Consider the following 25,234-nt stretch of genomic DNA (forward strand, 5'->3'; position numbering starts at 1 on the left):
TGGACACAATATTCATAACTAATGGCCAATGTATTTGCTTACATGTATTTGTCATAAGGCTATGGGCATCTCTGACATGCAAACTATTATTCTTACATAGATTGGTGGTTACCCTGAGTTATAGGGGTTGGGCCAAGATGTTATCCTCTGCCCTATTAGGACATATGAATATCATAAGTGGGGACACTTTTATGTCCCTTTATGTCCCACAATGGTGTGAAGCTTCTGTCCTAATGGACTTTCTTCCACCCTGATGTCTAACAGGTTGCAGGTGCGGAATATGATGCTTATGATGGACAGGCAATGCTTTACATAATGTAGAATAAGGAATAATATATGACCCTATATTACAGCAGTACTATTTGGATACGATGCAAACAGTTTACTAGCATTTGATTCATGCTATAACTCATCCTGTACTCTACGAATACGTTGTCCTTAATACTGTGCATGCAATATAGAATTATCACAGTCAATAGATAGTTTGCCCTGGCCAGTGGCAAACAGCTCCACCGATGCTGGTTGAGACTAAGAGTCTCCTCTGAAGTAACTGAGTCTTGCAGGAACTTCAGTTAACCAAATGCTAAATCCAGTAACTAAAATATGCAGCCCTGTCCTCTGAACACATTACTAGCACAGGACCTTTGGGGAGGTCGCACAGGTATAAAGTCAAAATAATCTGCCAATGGTAATGAGATTGAAGAATAGTACTCACAATTACACACCACCAAAAGTTGAATATCTACATACAAATTGCAATTCGGTCAGCAGCACTCAATTTTCATAAGCCTACAGGCTGAGGCCAAGAATCCACATGCCAAGCCACCAAGAAGCCAGAGCCTATGACTCTAAACATCCATCCAGAAATAAATAACTCACGAGGTGGCAGCATAAATGGTGCAAAAATAAAACTTCCTTTTTTATTCCTCCATTGATAAAATGCGACGTTTCGACCAGTGTGGTCTTCATCAAGCTTGACAAAGACCTCACTGGTCAAAACGTCGCATTTTATTAATGGAGGAATAAAAAAGGAAGTTTTATTTTTGCACCATTTATGCTGCCACCTTGTGAGTTATTTATTTCTGAATATCTACATACAGGCTGTCATCTATTTGCTCTCAATGGTGGTTGCTCTCCTGGTGAGGGCTCAGCACTTACGGTCGATAATTGCAGCTGACGTTTCCTTGCATGATCAGCAGACCTCTCTGGCACTGGTGTTGTTATAGCTGGGTGGTACCGCTTCAGGAAACTGTCTCTCTCTGATACAGAAAAACCCAGCACTTCAGTAGCAGTGGGGCAGCTCACTCCCCACAAGGCTCTCTGCAAAAACTGCTCAGTCAAAACACAGCCCAGGCACAGTATCTGCCTTTTATACCTAGCCCATCAGCCAATCAGGTAACAGCTCACTCCTTGCTTATCCACAGCAGCAAAGTTAGAATGAAAAACACAGTCAACCGACATCTAAAGGTTCTAGACGGAATATATACAAACTCTGACAATAATATACATAGACATTTTAAGATCCCTTGACATGCAGTTTACAACAGGCTCTTAGTTTCAGGCTCTTCTCATAGATCATGTCCCTCAAGTAATACATACTAGACGTGAGGTCATACCAGTCTGCTTCTCTGTTAGGACATGAGGATTTTCCTATTCGTGGTAATGCTATACCGCATCAGCCATTGTGACCGGAATAGAGGGCCGGTTTATACCGTATCATTGTAATTATAATTTATTAATGATTGCAAACAGTTAATATTGTGTTTCCAGTTCCAATACTAATTTATCGGCAAAATAATCCCTTGTAGTCATTTATACGGAGAGAAATAGTCTGAGCGCGCACAATGACAAATTAAAGCGTATCGCCTTTTTTGTTCTTCAAAGGGACGGCAGGCCTGGTACTTTAGCAGGAGATTGTGCGGGGTTCTTGGCCGGATTTGTTTCATACCTCCCAGTTCTTATTTGTTTTCTCTTTGATCTTCATTATGGAACAATATTTCACTGTCAGCGATTTCCCAGGGCAGTTTTACAAAGTGTCTACAGAAGCGCGGACAGCGCTTACAAAGTGAAAACTGCACGGAAACTGGAAACGTCCTAGAAAAAGAAATGATTTATCCCGTAAGATTCCACATTTCCATCCAGAACCAAGAGGCATCGTGGGCACTTCTGTTCCCCCTAACTTCTAGCCATGTGTATCCAAGACCGCTTTCATATAAGAGTATTTTAACCCAGTAAGTGGTCCGTGCTTGCAGACTTTAATAGGGAGCTAAATCGATGTATCTAGTACCATGGCCGTATATGTTGGCCATTTTTAAAGAACACAGCATGACCTATTTTTTTTCTATTTTTGCCTTCGTGTTGGTATTATTGTCTATCGGGCAAATGAGGATCAGTATTTTCACAGTAAAAAATAAAACCAATCTATCCCATATCTATCTATCTATCTATCTTCTATCTATCTAATATCTATCTATCCCATATCTATCCCATATCTATCTATCTAATATCTATCTATCCCATATCTATCCCATATCTATCTATCTATCTATCTATCTATCCCATATCTATCTATCTAATATCTATCTATCCCATATCTATCTCATATCTATCTATCTATCTATCTCCTATTTATCTTTCTATCCATCTATCTCACATCTATCTATCTATTTATGTATGTATCTATCTATCCCATATCTATCTATCTATCTATCTATCTATCTATCTATCTATCTATCTATCTATGTAATATCTATCCCATATCTATCCCATATCTATCCCATATCTATCTATCTATCTATCTCCTATTTATCTTTCTATCCATCTATCTCATATCTATCTATCTATTTATGTATGTATCTATCTATTCCATATCTATCTATTTCTACGTATTTCTTATCTATCTATCACATAGTGTTAAGGCAGCAGAAATGCAGTCCAAAGCTCTCGCTCACAACCTGAAGGTTGCAGGTTCAATCCTCAAGTGGTTCAGGTAGCCGGCTCAAGTTTGACACAGCCTTCCATTCTCCTGAGGTCAGTAAAATGAGTACCCAGCTTGGTGTGGGGTAATAAATGAACTACCTGAAAGCGCTGCGGAATAAGTTGGCGCCATACAAATAGCAAGATTTATTTATTTTATTATCTATCTATCTATCTATCTATCTATCTATCTATCTATCTATTGATCGATCTCTATCTTATATCTATCTATCTCATATCTCTCTTATCTATCTATTTATCTCATATTTATCTATCTATTTCATATCTATCTATCTATCCATCTCATATCTATCTCCTATCTATCTACCTATCTATCTATCTATCATCTATCTATCTATCTATCCATCTATCTCATATCTATCTATCTATCTATCTATCTATCTATCTCATATCTATCTATCTATCTATCTATCTATCTATCTATCTATCTATCTATCTATCTATCTCTATCTCAGATCTCTCTATCTTATTTACCTTATATTACCGATGTTAAAGAAAGGCTCAGGATATTAATTCTCTAATGTATAAAATATATTAAAACATTATCATACTGGAATTGTATTTACCCCTAGAAGTTGGAAAGACTGTGAAGTGTCTAGACAGATTGGCCTTTGAGCTATTCATCAAGTTTAAAGAAGTTTTCAATTTAATATCACCGGTGGGAGTCTCGTATGATTTCCAGCTCTTTTTCATAATCCCAGACAGTCATCTGTCGGTCAAGTAAAGAAGCCAACAAAACATGCTAGACAATAAGTGACAATAATAATGGAATGTAATGTTTGTTATAGAACTGCAGCTAGTTGGAATATTTTTAACATAAGCAAACTGTAGATAATTTAGAATATGCCACCAACAGAACCCACATTACTGGGAAGGCAGGGTGCCCCCCAGGACTGGATCCCAGTTGATGGAAACACATAGGCAAAAAAATCTTTGTTTGGCCTCAACCTACTATCAGCGTCATATCACGGTATGTGAATAACCAAAGCCAGCCATGCACATTGGATAGTTGTCAGATTGTCATACCTCCTCCTGTCGGGGAAGGTTCACTACCAGGTTGCCACTATGCTAGGATTGGACTGGACCACTGGAGGATCCTGGACTGCCTCCAGTCCACTTTTTGGTACCCTGCTCCCAAAACTCCAGCTGGCACTACAACTATAATTACTCACTCAGGACTGCCTGGTGCCACATGTTCTGTGCTTCTTTAAAACTTCCCCATCTCCAGAACCTACTATAAAATCAGGAAAGAGGAAAAATCAGGGAAGACAAAACACATGGCATCAGGTGGTGCACAGAAGGCACACTATTACTAAGTGAGGCTACAAAAGGGACACTATTATCAAGTTGGACTACAAAAGGCACAGTATTACTAAGTAAGACCACAAAAAGAGCACTATTATCAAGCGCGGCCACAGACGGGGCAGTATAACCAGGTCAGGCCACAATATTTAGTGGGGCTAACAGAGAACAGGCATTTTGTTTAAGCAAGACTGACAGGAGAGGGTAGTTTCAGGATAAGGAGAGTGTGCATACCTCATTTGTAGCTGGAAGAAGTCTTTATGGTGGTCTGGGCCTAGATAAAGAAAAAAAAAACTTACAAAATAATTCCAAGACAGTAGTTGAGTTTACTGAGCTGGGGATAACTGCACTATAATCACTCACTAGGGGTAACCACAGTGTAATCACAATTTTTAAATGTTAATAAAAAAAGAATGCAATGATTTCAAAATCTCATATAATCATATTTTATTCACAAAAGAGCATAGATCACATATCTGAAGGGGAAACTGAGACATTTTTCCATTTCATTTAAAAAAAATTAACTAATTTAGAAATTGATGGCAGCAGCACAACTCGCAAAAGTTGTGGAATAGGAATAACAAAAGGCTGGAAAAATAAGTGGTACTAATGAAAAACAGGTGAATGATCTATTTTCTACTGAGTCACATGACTGTGCATAAAAAGAGCATGTTAGAGAGGCCGAGTTTCTCAAAAGCAAAGATGCTCAGAGGTTCACCAATCTGTAAAAAACTGCATCTGAAAATTGTGGAACAATTTCAGAAAAATGTTACTCAACTTGAAATTGCGAAGACTTTGAATATCCCCCCATCTACAGTACAGAATATCATCCAAAGATTCAGAGAATCTAGATAAATTCATGTACACAAGGGACAAGGCCGACGGTCAATATTGGATGCTTGAGATCTACAGGCCCTCAGGTGTCACTGCATTAAAAACAGGCATGAATCTGTAATGTAAATCACTGCATGGGCTCAGGAATATTTCCAGAACTCATTGTCTGTGAACACAGTTTGCAGTGCAATCAACAAATGCAAGTTAAAAGGGGTTTTCCAGGGAGAATATGATTGATGACCTATTCTTAAGATAGGTCGTCAATAGTTGATTGGCTGAGGTCTGTCGCTCAGGACGTCGACTGATCAGCTGAGCAAGTGCATGCTGTGAGCACCGCAAATACGCAAAGGTTGGAGTGGAAACAGCGGAAGTCTCCTCGCCAACCTCTGTGTATTGGCTGGTGCTTGTTACTGCAGGCACACCAGCGTCTTCTTTGGGCACAGCTCGCGTTGATTTCAATGAGAGCCGTGTCTGCAGTTACAAGCACTGGCCACTACAAAGAGGTTGGCGCAGAGACTTCCGCTGCTTCCACTCCGACCTCTGTGTATTTGCAGCACTGACATCATGCGTCTGCTCAGCTGGTCGGTCGGGGTCCCGAGCGACATACCCGAGCTGATTATCTATTGATGATCTATGCTGAGGATAGGTCATCAGTAGAATTCTCCCTGGAAAACCTCTTTAAATCCATATCATGCAAAAAGAAGCCATATAGCAACACAATCCAGAAACACCATCGTGCTCCACAATTTTTAGTTGCAGTTTTTCAGATTAGTGAACCTCTGACCATCTTTGATTTTGAGAGACTCTGTCTCTCTAACATGCTCTATTTATATACAGTCATGTGACTTAGTAGAAAAACGACCCTCCAGCTATTTTTCCTTAGTGCCACTTAACTTTTTCAGACTTTCGTTACTCCTACCCCAAATTTTTGGGGATGTGTTGCTGCCACGATTTTCTACATTTTTTTTTAATGAAATGGAAAAATGTCTCACTTTCACATATGTGTTCTATGATTAGATGAGGTTTCCAAATCATTGCATTCTCTTTTCTTTACATTTTACACAACATCACAACTATTTTGGAATTGGGGTTGTAGTATTTAGGCCTTAGTCACACGGGCGTTTTTTCACGCGATTTGCGCATCGCATGACGGATGCGCATGCGCAAATCGCGTGACCGGCGCCGAAAAATCGCCCGAAAATCTGCTCCTAGCCGCGTTTCATTAGAAACGGGCCGGAGCTGTCCAGCGCATTGCATTCAATGGAGCCGGCAATACAGCCGGCTCCATTGAATGCAAGCGCTGCGGGCGAGTGTGGGATGAATTGTCGGGAAGGGGTTAAATGTATAACCCCTTCCCTGCAATGCATCCTGAAAAGTGAAAAAATAAAAAAAATGTATGTACTTACCTGCTCCTGGCAACCGGAGATCCCCGCGGCCGTCCTGCAGTGGGATGAATTCATGAATGGGTGTGACTGAGATCAGCCTCTGATTGGCTCAGGCTGAGCCAATCAGGGGCAAGCCTGAGTCACACCCCCTTCACACCCACTGCAGGACGGCCGCGGGGATCTCAGGCTGCCGGGAGCAGGTGAGTACATCCTTTTTTTTTATTTTTTCACTTTTCAGGATGCATTGCAGGGAAGGGGTTATATATTTAACCCCTTCCCGACAATTCATCCCGCGCACGCCGGCAGCCCATTGCTTTCAATGGAGTCGGCTGTATTGCCGGCTCCATTGAATTCAATGGGCAAACATCGTTCTTCTCTGCCACAGCTGTTCCAGCTGTGGCAGTGAAGAATGATTTGTCTTCTATATGTTCTCAATGGGGTCGGCGCTGCTGCCGCCGGCCCCATTGAGCGCATATAGAGAAGAGAACAGGAATCGCAGATCGCAGATAGGTGCGATCTGCGATTTCTGTTCTCTAATTTATCGGACGAGCGCATAAAAAGCGCCCATGTGTCCGATACCATTGCGAAGCAATGGTTTTAAAAAATCGCCGGACGCATGCGCATGCGCAAATTGCGGCAATAAACGCCCGTGTGACTGAGCCCTTAGGCAGATATGTTAATTAGAGGTATCATATACTACATACATAGAGACGGGCTGCCGTGTTATAAAAATTGTCTTATAAGATATATGTCTTCTATGTACACCAGTAGCCCTGGGGGTGGAGGATAAAACACGCAGCATCTAATCAGGAGTTAGTCGGACCCAAGAGATATTTAAATCCATATGGACCGAAGGTGGCCCAAGGTCACCGTGCCCGACGCTGCACTCCACCATCTTATGTTGTAATTTGCAGGTTTTGTTCATTCTTTCATATCCAGTTTTATCTGATTGGTACAATGCCATCATGTGCGCTGATAACATTTAGTAAAACTCTTAATAAAATTCACCTCGCACAATCAAAAAGGTTAATAATACCATCGATGCAATTTACAGCCGTGAACTTACGCAATCTGGCATTTTAAGTTGTGTTTACGAGCAGATGTTCTGCTTATTATGATATCATTTTGCATTAGCAATTAAATCCACGCCGAACACAATTTGAAAGGCCGCTCAAAGTGTTGTGCCACCGGCTTAATTTATATAGTTGTCTGTCATGCGGTACTCAATAAAATATCCGACTGCAAATACGGCTCTGGAGTAATGGGGGAAGGGTGAGGGAGCGTACATCAGGATGGGAGTCTAACAGGAGCTAAGACAGAGGAGAAAATGTTCTGTTGCCGAGAGTTCCGGCGACTGGGTAGACCATGGAAGTGTGACAATGTTGTGGAGGCTCCTGTGACCCCCTTGTGTGTGCGGCCGAGCATTACCCTGCTGGAAGCCGCCATGAGAGGAACATATGTGGCTGCAGGATGTCCTGAACATATCGCTGAGCTGTCATTGTCCCTCGGACCACTACTACCGTAGGTGTAACCGACTGTCGTATGCGATGGCCCCCAATCACACCGGCAGTGGGGACAGCAAAGGCAGGATTAGTGGTGCCACCTGTTTCTAGATGGAGGACAACAACACAGTTGGAGCTGCTGATGCTTCATGATTTTCGAGAGGTCTGTTCTATTTTCGCATGTTTTAGCCTTTTTAACGCACATCCGCACAGTCATGGGGTGCATTAAAAAGCACGGTCAAACGCTGTGACATGCATTCAAACCGACACTCAAAATCGCAGTAAAAATGCAGCAAAAGCGAGCTGCGTGAGAGCGGCCTTAATGTCTAGGGGCAAAAAAGAGCACTATTTTTAAGGGGGCACATAGGTAACATTATTATGGGTATAACGGTGTAAAAGGGGCCACTGTTTGGGATACTAGGAAAAGTACTATTATTTTTGGGGGTACAAAATGTTGGACTTTTCTGTGTGGTGCATTAATAACCTCTGGGGCATAATGATGATAATGATTATTAGAGATGAGCGAGCATACTCGTCCGAGCTTGATGCTCGTTCGAGTATTAGGGTGCTCAAGATGCTCGTTACTCGTTACAATCTGATTGGTCCTGCTGAGCCAATGAGAGGCAGCAGTCACTCACCCATTCATAAATTCATGAATGGGTGAGTGAGATCTGCCTCTGATTGGTCAGGCTGTGACCAATCAGAGACAGCTCATTCAGCAGGCGGGGATTTTAAATCCCCGGCTGCTGAATACTACTCACGGCTGTTCAGAGCAGTTCAGGAGGACTGCCGCCGGCCGCGCTGAACTCCGTCTGCCGGAACCAGGTGAGTATATATATTTTTTTTATTTTTACACATTTCTGGATGAATTGCAGGGAAGGGCCTATATATTTAAGCCCTTCCCGACAATTTATCCCGCGATCGCCGGCAGCCCATTGCTTTCAATGGAGCCGGCTGTATTGCCAGCTCCATTGAATTCAATGGGCTAACATCGTTCTTCTCTGCCACAGCTGTTACAGCTATGGCAGAGGAGAACGATCTTTATGCTGACAGTGTGTGTGTGGGGGGGGTGTCTCACTCTTGCCACTATTGTGGCTTAATAGTGGGACCTGGGAACTTGAGATGCAGCCCAACATGTAGCCCCTCGCCTGCCCTATCCGTTTCTGTGTAGTTCCCATCACTTTCTTGAATTTCCCAGGTTTTCACAAATGAAAACCTTAGCGAGCATCAGCAATATACAAAAATGCTCAAGTCGCCCATTGACTTCAATGGGGTTCGTTAATCGAAACGAACTCTCGAGCATCACTGAAAGTTCGACTCGAGTAACGAACACCCGAGCATTTTGGTGCTCGCTCATCTCTAATGATTATCTATTCAGTCGCATCCGACCTTCGGTCACTCTATGGGTCAATGCTCTCCACGCATTTCTGTCTTTCACCACTTCTATCAGTTCGTGGCATGTTGGTAGGGGCCTTGATTGTATCCAGCCATCTTGTTCTTTGTCGTCTTGATCTTCTCTTTCTACTGACCTTGCCAAGCATCAGTATTGATCAGTACAAGCATCAGTACTGTTTCCAGTGAGTTCACACGCATCACGTGGCCAAAAAGAGAGACGCTGTTTGATGATTTTGCCCTCTAGTGATATTTTTGGTTTGACGTGATCTAACACTACCTTGTTCGTTGTCGTGGCGGTGCAAGGTATCTATAGTTTTCTCCTCCAGCACCAGAGCTCAAACACATCAATTTTCCTTCTGTCTGTTTTCTGAGTGTCCAACACCCGCAACTATACGTCGTTATGGGAAAGATGATTGGATTGACCAGTCTGGTTTTTGTTGCAATGCTAATAGCCTTGCTTTTCCAGATCTTTTCCATTCCTTGCATTACATTCCTACCTCGTGTAATCCATCTCCTGATCTCAGGTCCAGATTGCCCGTTGCAATCGATTTTGGATCCAAGGAAAATAAAATCTTGGACCAACTTGACTTCTTCATTGTTAATGTTTATGTTCACTGCACCGTCGCCTACCGGGGTAATGACTTTCGTTTTCTTCCTGTTGAGGTACAGTCCCATGTGTTTGCTTCCCGTTATATATGGGGCAAATATCTATATGGCACTATTGTTTTCAGGGTGCACTGTCGGTGTTGCACAATTTTTTTGGGGGTGGGTAATTATAGGTAGGACAATATTTTTTCTGAACTAAGGTATTAAGGGGGCACCGTGCCACAGGGCAGTTACAGTAATTGCACTGATAGCGTAACTCACTTCTTTAGTGTTCTTGAAGAACCTTAGAAGTCTTCTGGAGACTTCTGCACCCATGCCTACCAGTGGTGATGGAGAAGTGCGTGAATCCCTGGGCACAGCATCTCTCCATCAAACCACAGACCAGGAGAGCTAACAAAATCTGACTCTTTTGACAAAATCTGACTCTTTTTAGCTTATTTGCATATCAGACGGGAAAACTTTAATTAAAAATCATAAGGGTTCCGTTTTCTCTATAACGGTTATAAGAATAAAAAATTCTCTGTACTCATAAGGATGTTGTAGATTAAAATGACTTACATAAGAAGGAGGGGTAAGTCCCTTATGCAAGAGGAAAATTCCCCTTCTTAAGGCCCAGGAATCCTATTTTGGATTCTTGGGCCTAATGGAGGAGGATTTTCCTCTTGCATAAGGGACTTACCCCTCCTTCTCATGTAAGTCAATTTAATCCTCCTCTATCTACAATATCCTTATGAGAGCAAAGAATTTTTTATTCTCATCATCTGTAATTCAACCAATTTTTTTTCCAAAATTTGAGGCTTTCTCTTGCTGCTCTCCCACGGTGTGGTTGCCCTGCGGGACTTAAGGATCATTGATTGCAGAGCCTGCCAGGACTTCAGGTGCTAGCGAGTTGGTCCTTGACCATGCCCCCCCCCCCCCCCCCACTTGCGCCAGGTAAGTCTTACCTCCTTATCCTTTCTTTGAAAGGGATTTTTTTGCACTTTTTCATGATACATCTTTCAAGACGCTGTCCTACCCTTGTCTGGATGAGCACTACTACCACATTAGCTTAAACTGCTTTATGAAAACTTGGTGACATATCTCAGTTAATCCTAGATCTCCAGGACTTGACCTCTTGTCATTCCCTTTTGACTGATATCCTCATCATTTCCGGTACAGAGTATTACGCTTCATTTATCATATAATCCAGGCAAGATGTCCGCCTCCCTCTACAAATAACTCCTAACCCTCTGCTTTGTATGAGATGTTTAGCTAATTGTACAGGGAGTCCTAGCAACGAGGCATAAGTCCATCTAGCGCAGCCGATTATCCTGCTGTGTTGATCCAGAAGAAGTCCTATAAAGTAATGTAAGTAAAATGCACCTGAGCCGTATACAATACACGTTGTAAACGGCGGAGAATGAAATGACGGGATCTTGTCAGCCTATAAATAGGACGCGGTTCTGCCGATCTGTGACAAGGAGCCGGTATGGCTTGCAGCTGTGTACTGGCAATCTCAGTAAAATGGATTTCTAAGCTTCTCTGCTCACAGGAGGTAAATTATCAATGACCCGGCGCTGCTGTTACAGCGAGAGTGATGAAACCTTTACTTTAAGATGGTTTTGTGCATCATGTGAGGAGTCTGGCTTCCAGCGGTACAGTTGCTGAAGGGGCACAGCCGGCGCGGTGACGGCACAGGCAGATTTGCTTGTGGCATGGAACATTTCAGTGGTAATTTTCGCAGATCTCAGTGGACGCTCCCCTTTTTTTCTAGCCTGGCACTCTCAAGACACGACATTAATAATGGGAAATGCTGCAGTATTTACACCAGAGAAGACTAGGGTTATTATAAAGTAAATCTGTTTGGAGTCATTTTAAAGATTTGATGCTATGAAGGTCTCGTTCAGACGGGTGACAAAGTCACGCAATTTTGTCACGTTGTGACAATGCGACAAATCGTGTGTTCGTTCAGCCCATGGTTTCCAATGGAATATTTCACACATGCGATGTTTTAGAGTATGGCACATCCCGACACAAAAACCTTGTGGGTCCTGCGATATGCACGTGACTCGCGAGCTTTTGTAGCCCAGGTTTCCCTATGGAGCCTTCCTCTTTGTCGCAGTGCATCGCACAAAAACACAATTTTTGTGTGGTGCGATGCAACTTTGGCAGTAGGAAATCCTACTGTCAGAGCCCTAATCTAAGCCCTAGCTGCAGGGGAAAATACAAGTATACATCACCTTAGAAGCGCTGTGAGCCCGGGTCCCTGATACTATTCTTCTTCATCTCTTTTGGCAGGGGTTTGAAAAATCCCCGCCTCCTGGAAGTGCTGCCTCTGATTGGCTGATGCTTAGCATATCAAAGCTAGCACTCGATGAACCAATCACAGCCATTTATCGGGCGCTGGCTCTGATTTAAGTGTCAGCCAGCGCTTGCAAGAGGTGGGTATTTTTTAATCCCTGGCCAGAAGAGATAAAGAACAGTGCCGGAGACCGGAAAGAAGCTGCAGCGGAGTCCCGGACAGTGCTTCTAAGGTGATGTATACTTTTTTTAAAAAATTTTCTTCAGCGATGCCTTATTTTCGGGGTAGGGCTTATATTTCAAGCCCTCCCCCGAAAATCCTTGCAGCACTACAAAATCACGAGAAAGGGCAGCGATGTTGCACGGACCAGCGATGTGATATTTTCAGGGGGGAGGAGGGTGAAGTATAAAGCATATTCTGAAAATAAGCCCTAGCTGCAGAAAAAAAGGAATACATCACCTAGAAGCCCTGTCAGCTCCAGCATGTCTTCTTGCCTGTCCCCGGCACTGGTCTTCAGTATCTCTTCTGGAGATTGGAAAATATGCTGTGACGCTCAGCCAATCAGAGCCAGAGCTCGATGAACCAATCACAGCTATTCATTGGCTCTGATTGATTCATCGAGCGCTGGCACTGATTGGCTGAGTCAAGGCTCTCAGCCAATTAGAGGCAGTGCTTCTTGGAGATGCAGATTTTCTAATCTCCGGCCAGAAGAGATGCTGAAGACAACTGCCAGGGATCGGGGAGAAGACTGGCCGAAGCTGACAGCGCTTCTTCGGTGATGTATGTGTTTTTTTGGGGTTTTTTCCTGCAGCCAGGGCTTAGTTTAGGTATTTGACAGTAGGATTTCCTACTGTCAAAGTTGCATCGCACCGCACGGAAACATGGATAAAATCCCTAAAAAAGTGTCTGGTCCATTTGGACCAAAACACATTGGTCCTTAAGGAGTTAAAGGGATGTTCCCATCTTAGGAATCCTATTTCAATGTGTTTGAAATCGCAAAACAATACATTCACCCTTAAGATGTTTATTTCTAAAATGTGCCATTCTCCAGATATTGCAGATATTGATTCCTCTGTCCTTTGGTTGTTTACTACTCGTTGCCAAGGAAACAGAACACCTCTTCTGTGGAAATAGCAGAGCAGGCCGGCGCTTGTACAATTCTTTCATCTAAGGGCTAACGCCCACGTGAAACGCAGTGGAAACCATGGCGTAATCCCGCGGCGTTATTACGCAGCCACGTCACTGCCCACATCACTGCCCACTGCCGGCACGTCATGCGCTGTACTGCGCATGCACGCTGGACTGGACTTGAGCAGCGGATCCGGATAGGTGAGTATGGGGTCTTTGGGGGGCGCCGTGACAGACTCCGCTGAGATATTCCGCTAGCGGAATCCATCACAGCCGTGGTCATGAGGCCTAAATCTGGTGACCAAATAACTTTCGGCCCCTCCTCTAGACACTCTGTTATTTCTTTCCATAGAAGAGGTGGTTGGTTTCCTTGGCAACGAGCAGTAAACAACCAGAGGAATCAATATCTGAAATACCTGGAGAACGGAGCATTTTGGAAATAATCATCTCATGGGTAGTGCATTGTTTTGCAATTTCGAACACATGGAAATAGACTGATGGGAATACCCCTTTCAGTTATCATAGCATCAAGTTAATGTTTGCTGCATCTGTAGTTAAGTCTAAAGTGGGATATATCTGTCTAGAATGAGGACAAACCATATGTAGGATGTCCCAACTACAGCTGCATTGGGCTCTATGGTTATCTAACTGTAAGGGATCGGGTTCGGGGTTTTCTTGGTTTTCTGGGTCGATGTCGGCTGATGGACATAGGCCGCAGGAGTCACCATTGCTGAATAAACAAAACTTTATTAACTGTTAAACAGGAAAGCAATAACTTGTGTCCCAGTAATCTGGGGTAACGCAGTCTGTCAATAAAGTTCAAGAGTCCGTATGAACTGTTGTTAATTCTAGCCCCGTTGACCGGGATCAGCAATAAACAATGGTCTCATACTACGGTAGAAAGTCTTTGAGCCCTTCAGCACGGGATATCTGTAGCAGCTCTGTACCCAGCCAACCGGGGATCAATTTATCTCCAACTCGCCAGTTCAGATTCAGCATCGTCCAAGGGAACAAAGGAACCATTTGGCACTGACTTCATTATTCAGCACTTCCTTCCCAGTTCACTGGAGGAAGACTGCCATTAGGACAATTGCTAAGGCTCTATAGCAAAACCAGGAGAGGCTCCCTTCTTCTTCTTCTGTCCACAGCTTAGCTGCTCTTTGCACTCCCTGCAAGCTTCTCAATGACTGTAACTCTTTCTCCAGGAGAAGGGGGAAATGTAGCAAAGTGTGTCAAATTTTTATAATAGACCACGCCCATTTTCACAAAGCCACGCCCGCTGTTTCCAATAATGGTGAACACTGTGTTCAGTACTCAAGGGGAGGAGTCAGTATACAAAGTGGTGCTGAGAGTCTGCAGTCCCCATCGTGAGGAATGAAGACAGGGAGACAGAACATCACTTTCTACCAGGGGTGCCCCAAGTCTTTAAGCATCAAGAAAGTGCAAAAAAAGTTAAGAAGCAGACAGTGAAAGCGCCAATTCACAAGATACCCAACACATATTTGAACCATTGAGACTTGACTAAATGAGTAATAGTGCATCCAGTAGTGACCTCAATAGTAACTGGCCCCCTTAGTGGCCCCAATAGCTAGGGTCAGTGCCAATACTCAGCAAACCTGGGCAGGCGATGGGCCCACAGTGCTCAGGGTTCCAGGAGGGGAAGTAGTCCGGGCTGCTGGGTCAGCACAGCAGTTAAGCCCCCAATTTTAATTTGATTTAGACTGATTAATAAGATAAAACAAGCAGCATACTCACCTTCCTTGTAGCTGCAGCTGGCGTCGCTGTCTCAACTGACTTCTAGGTTGTGCGATCATGTGACACACATATGATCGCTGAGATCAACAATCATGTATGTGTTACATGATCACACAACCTGGAAGTTAGCCAGCGGGAACTGCAGCTTCCGCTTAGTGACAAGGGAGGTGAGCCCCAATAATGTTATTACATATTTCTAAGAGGACACTGTATGTTAAAGGGGGCAAATGGTGATACATAAAGAGGCATGTAAAGGGGGCAAATGGTGATATGTAAAGAGGCATGTAAAGGGGGCAAATGGTGATATGTAAAGAGGCATGTAAAGGGGGCAAATGGTGATATGTAAAGAGGCGTGTAAAGGGGGCAAATGGTGATATGTAAAGAGGCATGTAAAGGGGGCAAATGGTGATATGTAAAGAGGCATGTAAAAGGGGCAAATGGTGATATGTAAAGTGGCATGTAAAGGGGGCAAAATGTGGCATGTAAAGTTGGAAAAATGTGTCATCTATATGTAAAAAAAGGCAAAAGGTGTCATCTATATGTAGACGGGGGCAAAAGGGATCACTTGATACTGCAGCTCCATTGTCAGTGACATCATCGCTGAGGTGTTGGCTGATGACTTGTTATAATAACTAAGCCAGAGGGGCCCACTAAGACTCTATCAACTGAGGGCCCACATAAACCTGGAGATGGCCCTGCCAATAGTAATATTGGCCCCCTTAATGGCTCCAGTAGTGATAGCGACCCTGTTAGTGGCCCCATTAGTAATAGTGAGCCCATTAGAGGCCCCAGTACTAATACTGCCCTCTATAATGGTCCCAGTAATAAATGTGCCCCCCAAAGTGGTCCCAGTAGTAATAGTGATCCCCACAAAGGCTCCAATAATAAATGACCCCCATAGTGGCCCCAGTATTAATAGTAAGCTCCATAGTGACCTCAGTAGTAATAGTATCCCCCATAGTGGCTCCAGTAGTAATAGTATCCCCCATAGTGGCGCCAGTAGTAATAGTATCCCCCATAGTAGTTCCAGTAGTAATAGTATAGCCCTTATTGGCTCCGGCCATGCAGCACCATAACAAACAATTTACTCCCCCAACCTGCAGCTCCGAACACCATTGGCTGTCACTGCTGTGACTCCTGACCTCTCCCCCGGCATCAGCGCTGCATATAGGCCAGCGTCTGCATGCAGGAATGCAGATGCTGGTAGGAGAGGTCAGGAGTTACAGCAGCAGTGGCTACTGGCGTACCACAGCTGTAGGCAGGGTGAGTGAAATGTTTGTCGGCTTGCTATTGGCCTGCTCACAGCCGGTAATTATTTTTTACTGTCCATAAATGGGCGGTAAGAAATGATTGCCAGCTGTCTGGCAAGCCGCTGCCGCTCTGAGGTTCTGCAGACTGCCAGCTGAGATGACCGGGTAGGATATGCCTCCTGCGACTATGAGTCCCAAATTTGGGACTGTCCCACAGAATCTAGGACGGTCGGGAGGCATGTGTAAACGGCTGTAGCCTGAAGTTTCCAAGGAAGGCACAGAGATTTCAAATAAAAATACTTAAAGGGATTGTCTGGCATTAGACAAAAAAGTCTGCAGTTTTTTTTAGAAACAATGCCACTCTTGCCCACCGACTGCGCCCAGTATTGCAGCTCATCCCCATTATAGTGTAATAGATCCATCTCTATTACACCTGGTGCTGTGAGAGCTATGTACTAATCATTGGAATGAGTCATGAGAGGCCAGATTTACGGAGCGCTGTTAATCTATGAGTCACCTTTCTTGCCATTATTTAACAGCTCATTTATTTCAATGGCCCATAAGGGCACATTTGTCGAGACTGACTGAGAGGTGCTTAATATCCTTCTGCATAGGAAAGGGAACAGATAGTGTAGGTAGTTCTGATTGTACTGGTACGGTACAGATGTAAGGGATGATAATGGTCTACATATGCCCCATGCTCCTCCTCCGCCTCCTCTTCGCTCACTTTATCATATTAGGAAATTGTTAAGGTTGGTCCCAGTAAGACTTGCGTCTCGTAATACACTCATTGACAAAAAAATAATTCAACCAGATAGAAATGTCGGATTGCTACAAAACTGGGAATGCAGTTATATCTCAGGCAGATATATAAAAGATGCCACTTGTGGTTTGATCAGACACTGGCTTTTGCCACCAGAGGCTGTGAAAGTGCTTCCCTTGTTGCCCTATAAAAAGAGGCTTCTTTTCTATAGTATACCTATTGTTGAAAGATCGTTGCCCACTAGATGCCTCTACGACGCACTCGAAGACATTTTGCCCAGTTAACAGACTTTAAGAGGGGCGCATCAATGGAATCAGAGAAGCAAGATGGGTGTTTTGAGAAATTGACCACAATCTAGGCCATTCTGCCCAAGCTGTTAGGAGGTGTTGGGTGCAGTGGTAACATGAGGGAATGCACACACGGCAAACAGGCTTCAGATGGCCAAGGTAGACCACCAATAGAGGATTATTTGATCTGACGGCAAGTACGAACAGATCCAATAGTTTTGTTGTCAATCATCCAAACACAGGTGGCACCTTTATTAGAGAACCCTGTCTCTGCCCGGACCATTTTGCAGGCCAGTAGCCGAAGCAAATTTGGTGTCATGGCGCCAATTACATGTCATGCCATTAACACCCCAACATCATTGTCTTTGTTTGCAGTGGTGTTGGGAACAAAAAACCTTAATTGCTATGCACTGGAACCGTATAGTCTTTAGCGAAGAATCCAGGTTCTGTTTGAGAGCCAATGATGGTTGGGTTTGAGTATGGAGGCCTCGAGGTGAGCGCTTCAAGCCTGTCTTTGCTGTGAAGTACCGCACTGCCCCCTGCTGGTGTGATGGTCTGGTGAGCATCTCATACGACAGTCGGTCACCCCTAGTAGTGGTACGAGGGACAATGACAGCTCAGCGATATGTTCAGGACATCCTGCAGCCACATGTGTTCCTTTCATGGTGGCTTCCAAGAGGCATTTTCCAGCGGAATAATGCTTGGTCGTACATACAAGGGGGTCACAGGAATGCCTCTACAATATTGCCACACTTCTGTAGCTTGCCCGGTCGCCAAAATGATCCTGCATTGAGCATATATGGAAACAGCTGATATGCCAGCTTCAAAAGTCTAAGAATCTATGTACATTAGTCGCATCTGGTGGCCATTCCCTGCTCCAGATTGGAACCTACACCAGCTGGCATAGGTTTCGCCTAGAAATTACACTCATTTCTTGCGTAAACTGTAGTAAATGTGATAGGCCGTGCCATGCCCCCTAATGCTAAGCCCTGACTCTGTTTTGAAAAAGAAGTGGGGCTGATGTAAAAGTTCAAAAAAATGGCAATTTTGGTATATGCACCAAAATTACAATTTATTGTATGCCAGATAACTAGCATACAAACCATAATACTCAGGAGGCTGGAATCGGCACATGTGACGGGGCGGAGCTACGCAATGACGCGTACAAGGGGGCGGAGCCAAAACGCCGCTGCTGCCGAGCGGAGCCGAAGGGAGAAGACCCATCTGCGCAAGCGCGTCTAAGAAAGCAAGAAGACACCGAAATTAGACGGAGCCATGGAGACGGGGACGCTAGCAACGGAGCAGGTAAGTGAATAACTTCTGTATGGCTCATATTTAATGCACGATGTATATTACAAAGTGCATTAATATGGCCATACAGAAGTGCTGAACCCCACTTGCTTTCGCGAGACAACCCCTTTAAGCCCCATTTACACGCAAAGATGATCGCTCAAAATTTGTTCAAAAGATAGGATGATTGACAGTTTAAGCGATCATTTTGCATAAACTACTAAGGGGCACTTATGTCCATTAGCAGCTTATTAGCCTAATTTGCATGCCAATGAGCCTCAGTATGCTGCATGCAGGGAACAGCAAGTGGTCTGTTCTCTGCATACAGATCCTTTGTTCTCCCGCAGGACTGCAGTTAAATACAATGTTATCAGCACTCCAACGGAGAAACACAGCGTGCGGTCCCTGCTATCAGCTCTACGGCCAAGAAATGAATTTTAAGCTCAACTAAAAATCATCGTTCGTCCAAAAAGGAAATCAAAGTAGCATTTACATGCAACGATTATTGCTCAAAAGATATTGTTTGAGCGAATTTTGAGCGATAATCATTGCATGTAAATGGGGCTTTACTCTTTAGTTTGACTCTTTAGTTTGCTATCATGCTTTATTTACAGTTTGAATTATTTTACAATGGGTTTTGCAGTGCTAAGAAAACAGAAAACTAGTTCTTTAATAGGTTAACATAAAATAACTTTCTGTGCCATGATATCGGGATCAAGGTAAAATTTGTCCCATCTATACCTCTACTCTTCCTCCTGTGCTGATCAGTCAGGTAGCAGTCATCTCAAGGAATAGGATGATCAACATCTGCTCTCTGTGGGACATAAAAAAGAAGAGCAAAGTGCATGTCGTGATCAGCAGATAGATAGAGGAAACATCATCAACAAGTGAGGGCGTGTAAGGAGGTAACCCCTGCAGCACCTTCGCTCCATGACTTTGGTACATACCAAAATCTGATTGACTTTATTTGTAAGGCTCGCCTGACCTCTACTGGCCAGGACTCGCCATTGCCATTTTTTCTTTAGTCCTAAATTAGGCTGTATTAGTTTAATTTTTGATTGGTTGTGAATGGTCATGTAAGGTAACGCAGATGTCAGGACCTCACATGCGACGTATTTAAAGAGCTACATTGACCTAGGAGATGTTATTTTGGCTGCCAGAGGTATAATGTGCCAAACAGAATCCTTTACCAGACCTGCAACTCACATGATTGCAGCAGGGACAGTAGTTCACACTGCCTCTTATCTACTAGGACTGTAATTCCAAGACTCGAAAATAACTGCAGTACCAAGAGGTCTTGCTTCCTTCTGTGACTGCAAACATTTCCAGGCTCGGTATGCATGGCATCATAGTAGATAGGAGTGAGGAGCAAGACAGGTCTTATTGTATGGGAGTGCAGGCACGGGGGTATGGTCATAGTATATAGGAGTGTAGGGGATACAGGGGTCATTCGGTAGTATATAGGAGTGGTTCATATGGGGTTCATAGTATATAGAGCCCCATATGAACCCCAACAACATCTGTTATACAACTCCAATATGCTGATGATTACGTAGTCTGTGCTCATTCAGAAGAAGATCTACAAGCCACTTTAAACATCTTTGCAGAAGCATACGAAGAGCTTGGCCTCTCACTGAACATCGAGAAAACCAAAGTGCTCTATCAGCAGACACCAACTAATCCTTCTGCAATGCCAGAAATACAGCTTAATGGTGTAACGTTGGAAAATGTTGACCATTTCCACTACCTTGGCAGCCACCTCTCTACAAAAGCTAACATCGCCGCCGAAATACAACACCGTCTGAGCTCTGCGACTGCAGCACTTTTTCATATGAGAGAGAGAGTGTTTGAAGACCGGGACATTGGTAGGGACACCAAGATGCTTGTTTATAAACCTATTGTCCTTCCAACCCTGTTATATGCCTGCAAAACGTAGACCATCTACAAACATCACTCTCAACTTCAGGAACGATTCCATCAGCGTTGCCTTCAAAAAATTCTGCAAATTTCTTGGGAAGACAGGCGGACAAATGTCAGCATTCCGGAAGAAGCAAAGACCACCGGCGTTGAAGCGATGATCATTTACCCATCAAGTTTGCTGGACTGGCTACGTTGTGTGAATATCCGACTACCATCTCCCAAAGCAATTACTATACTCTCAACTCAAGAACGTAAAACGGAAAGTTGGTGGACAGCGAAAGAGAATTAAAGATGGGCTTAAAGCTAACCTTAAAAGCTGTGGTGTAGACATTGAGAACTGGGAAGCTCTGCCCCTCAAGCGCTCAATTTGGGGGTCAGCCATTACCAACAGTGCTGTGAAATTCGAAGAGACCCAAATGGAGGGTGAAAGGGAGAAACGTATCAAGAGGAAAGCACATCAAGCCAACCCTTGTCGGGACCGTCTTCCAATTGGAAACCGATGTCCCCACTGCAAAAGAATCTGTGGATCAAGAATAGGTCTCTATAGTCACCTACGGACCCATCACAAAGACCTCATACTTGGGGGGCTATCATACTCGGCTATGAGTGATAGCTTATGAGTCACAGTATATTGGTAATATTCTGTATGAAAAAAAAAAACACAGAAAGCGGCCATATACTTACCAATGTGCCAATACAAGAGAGCAGGTAAATGCACCACATCCCTCCACATGCAGACAGCCAAACTGCTAAATGGAGCAGCAATTACACAGGTGAAGGTACTGATGAACAACCCCTCTCACATCTTCCTTATACTGAGGGGGGTGGCTGCTTACAAAGGATGCCAAGTTACATGGTACATGTAGTGCACCATGCAGGCTTACAACCTATTAATAACGCCTCATTTCAATCCAGCACGCTGCCCTGCACCTCAGGGGCCACAGAGGATATATAATTACTTTGTGGGGCCACAGAGGGGACCCCAAGACATTGTGAGGTCACAGAGTGAACACCAGGACTTTGTGAGGCTGTAAAGGGGGCACCAGGACTATTCTGGGAGTGGTTTATTGGGGGTAATGGTTGGACAAAGAGAATGTGCAGAGGTGAGCAGTGGCTGGAAGACGTCTTCATGGTGATCTCAGCCCAGATAAAGAACAAAAATGAAACCGGGTGTCACCAAACATCTACCTGTGATCACTGGAGGTAACAGCACAGTAATCACTATCACAGTGTAGAGTTCATATCTGACTATTATATGTTGACTGCTTTATTCGGAGAGCTGAGCCTTTGTATCTAAGCCTGCCACATTCCAAATATACTAAGATAATTTTTTTTTTGAGGGTGTGATTTTGAGTTTTGCAATGTGACCCCATGAGTTCTATGTACACCCTTGCTTTTGAACATTTAGTTGTCACCTTCATCCATACGTAACTTCCTGCACCCAGACTACATAGGTGCTGCACCACTTTTTTCACATGCAGTAGCGCCGGCATAGATTTAGTCAAATTCTAAGGAGCCTCTGAGTGCCCGTAATGAGCCACTTGGCTCCATTCCATATCCAATAAGTTAACTGACAGCTGGACGACTTGATGGTTCTTAAGATCAGTTGTGATATAATGGTTCTATGCATCTGCACCGAAGTTGCTCCATTGAGACAATAATCTGATACATATGCCCAGATGGCTCTTAAACCATTGCTGAATCAGTGTCCCTTACTGCTAAGGTCACTATAATTGGAGTATCTACGCAGCTAAAACAACTTCCTTAAGCAGCGGTGACATTCTGCGGCGCTCCTTGAGATAAGTGCCCGGGTAATATGGGCAGACATAGTCATAGGGAGTCACAAAATATGAAGTGTCGCTGTTTTGCTGTTATCTTCCTTATTTCTTAGCCATTTGTTTTCCAGGAGCTGCTGGATCCTAAGTGCCTTCTATTACTCATCCAAAATGTAGCTACATCCCTGAAAATAAGTAGGTTTATCTTCCGCCGCCCCGCTCCGGCAGGTAATTAATTTGTAGCTGTTGTGTCAATGCGCTCAATAGCCGTATTGCCTAGTTAAATCTTCCAAAAGACGTTTTGTGTGGGTCCAATTATGGGCGCATTGAAAAGCAGTTAAACCTCTCTAAATTTCCGTGCATGGAGGCCGGCTGACATTTCAGCTTAATTCTGATAAATAATATAGCGGTCGCCGGAGGGGCCTTTATTTACCAATCATTTGTATATTCCTTCGTTCCAAGCAGGAGGAAAAAAAGGATTAATTACCTGAGTGGAGATTTTCTTGGAATGTAGCAGAACGCTTGAAGATACATTGTTTCTCTGACTCGCAGGTTTACAAGATCCGCTGTTCTGTTATTTTCTCGTGGATTGAGTATATTTTACGGTTTTGTACTTTTTCTTTAACCCTTTCAAGAGCAAAGATTTTTCAGATTTTCTTTGTTTTTTCCATCACCATTGCTGTATGAATACTTGTTTTTTCTTTTTTTTTTGCAGGGCAAGTTGTATTTTTTATTGTACCGGAAAACTTAAAATGTGGGTTTTTTTTTAAAGGGTAATGAGGTGTTTACTTTATTCCGTGACTCAGTATAATGATGGTGATACCAAATTTAAATAGTATTTTGTAAGTAGTACTACTTAAAAAAAAAAGTTTTTTTGTTTTTTTTTTAACTTGTTTTTTTCCCTCCATCTTCTGACCCTCATAACTTTTTTTTATTTTCCTGTCAATGTAACTGTAAGGGCTTGTTTTTTAGCGGCCTGAGCTGTGGTTTTTATTGCTGCCATTTTCAGTACATACCACTTTATGATAGCTTTTCATTCCAGTTTTTTTAAAAGACGGAGTGCCCAAAACAGTCATTCTGGCATTGTGTGTTTTATGGCATTTACCATGCGGGATAAATAGCGTGATGTTGTATTAGTTTGTACTATTATGTGTACTTTTATTGTTTACATTTATAATTGGAAGAACTGGAAAAGTTTTTTCTTGAACTTTTAATGGTTTTTTAAGTATTTTATTTGCCCTTTCTTAATCCCCATAGGAGACTTGAACTTACTTAATCGTTTAATTGTAATCACTTGACTGCAATACGTCTACATGCAGTATATGCACCAGACTCTGAGCTGCAGTGACAACCCATCTGCACCCTGCGATCGCTACTGATTACATACAGTACAGTTCAGTATTGACCGCGGCATCTAAGTAGTTAGTGGCCACAATAGGAGGTAACTCTGATTACAGCAGTTGTCTGCAGCTGTCAGCTAATTTAAATAGACGAGCCTTCTCTATACATCCCTTATATCAGTGTGACGTATATAAGCATAATGCGGTCAGGAAGGGGTTAAAGGGATAGTACAGTTTCATGAAATTAGGATTATTATGTGTATGAGGTTCATTGTACAGTTTTATGAAACACTGTATATTTACTGTATGTTTCAATTCCTGCCCACAGTTATTCATAACTTTAGCGCCCATCAACTCCTGCTTTTACGGCATCGCAGAGAGGCCTCAGGCTATGCTGTCTCCTTTTCACAGTAGCCAAGTCTAAGGCCAACATGGGTGTCCCATGCCGGGAGAAGTAGGGGAACGTTGTCTACCCGCAGCTGGGCTCCTGCTCTCATTGCCAGGTTCGGAGGAGAATCGGTGGGTTTGCCATGGCAGCCAGAGGACTAACACAGGTGTGCCATGATCTAAAGCCTATAGGACCCTGCCAGTGTCTTCACAGAGTTTTTTTCAAGGACTAAAAGTTGTGTTCAAAAAAAGTTAAATAAACTTTAATGTTTAATTAAGAAAAAAGTCCCAAAGGAAAAAAAAACAACAACACATATTCCCTTTTAATGGGACAAAAATGACCCATGTGATAAACATTTTATGTTACTTTGCAGAACTTGCGCAAAAAATTGCGACTTTTTATTCCAGAATTCTTGCATATAGTACTTTATAAACATCCATGGTGTATTTAGAGAAAAGTCCAGCAAATTTTCGAGAAGTTAAGACACTAAGCGGCCTGAGTATACGGAGTAACTAAGCATGTTTGTAACAGTGGAGTGACCTGCAGCGTGATTGGAGATGGAACTTTCGAAGAGCATTAAAAGTGTGGCTGCAGAATGATAGAGCGGCCTGCAGCATAGCTGGAGATTGTTGGGGGTTACAAGTTGCAGCGGGCCGGGACTTGTACCGAGAATTGTAAGAGGGTTGCTAGAGAGTTTGTGACGCAGTAGTCCAGAGACCGTGTAACATGGAAGTATCTGTAGCATTGGTTTCTGCATAGAGACTGTAACACTGAAGCAGCCACCTAATACAGTTATTGCTTATCTATCAGATCTGTGCTCCATCTCCAATCTGTTTCTGCACATGAGGGTCCCACACAAGCCCCCATGGGGTCCGGGTTCAATAGAAATGATGACAATGAGCAAAATAAAATTCAGTGATATTTAACCCTTTCCAATCCACTGCCTGACATCTGAAGACATTATGATTGAAGGCTGTACAGCTCCGATGTCGGAAGACGTCCGGCAGGGTATTTTTGCTGTAGATAAATGGCCGCT

The 25,234-nt window shown here is 43.4% G+C and overlaps 1 protein-coding gene across 1 annotated transcript in view; it reads left to right on the forward strand.

The window, feature by feature from the left end:
• Positions 1-25,234, forward strand: part of EPHA6 (EPH receptor A6) — an 822,408-nt gene that overhangs the window by 212,481 nt on the left and 584,693 nt on the right. The gene's annotated exons all lie outside the window — the stretch shown is intronic.

Source organism: Eleutherodactylus coqui, chromosome 4 (assembly GCF_035609145.1).
Source record: "Eleutherodactylus coqui strain aEleCoq1 chromosome 4, aEleCoq1.hap1, whole genome shotgun sequence".
Taxonomy (NCBI): domain Eukaryota; kingdom Metazoa; phylum Chordata; class Amphibia; order Anura; family Eleutherodactylidae; genus Eleutherodactylus; species Eleutherodactylus coqui.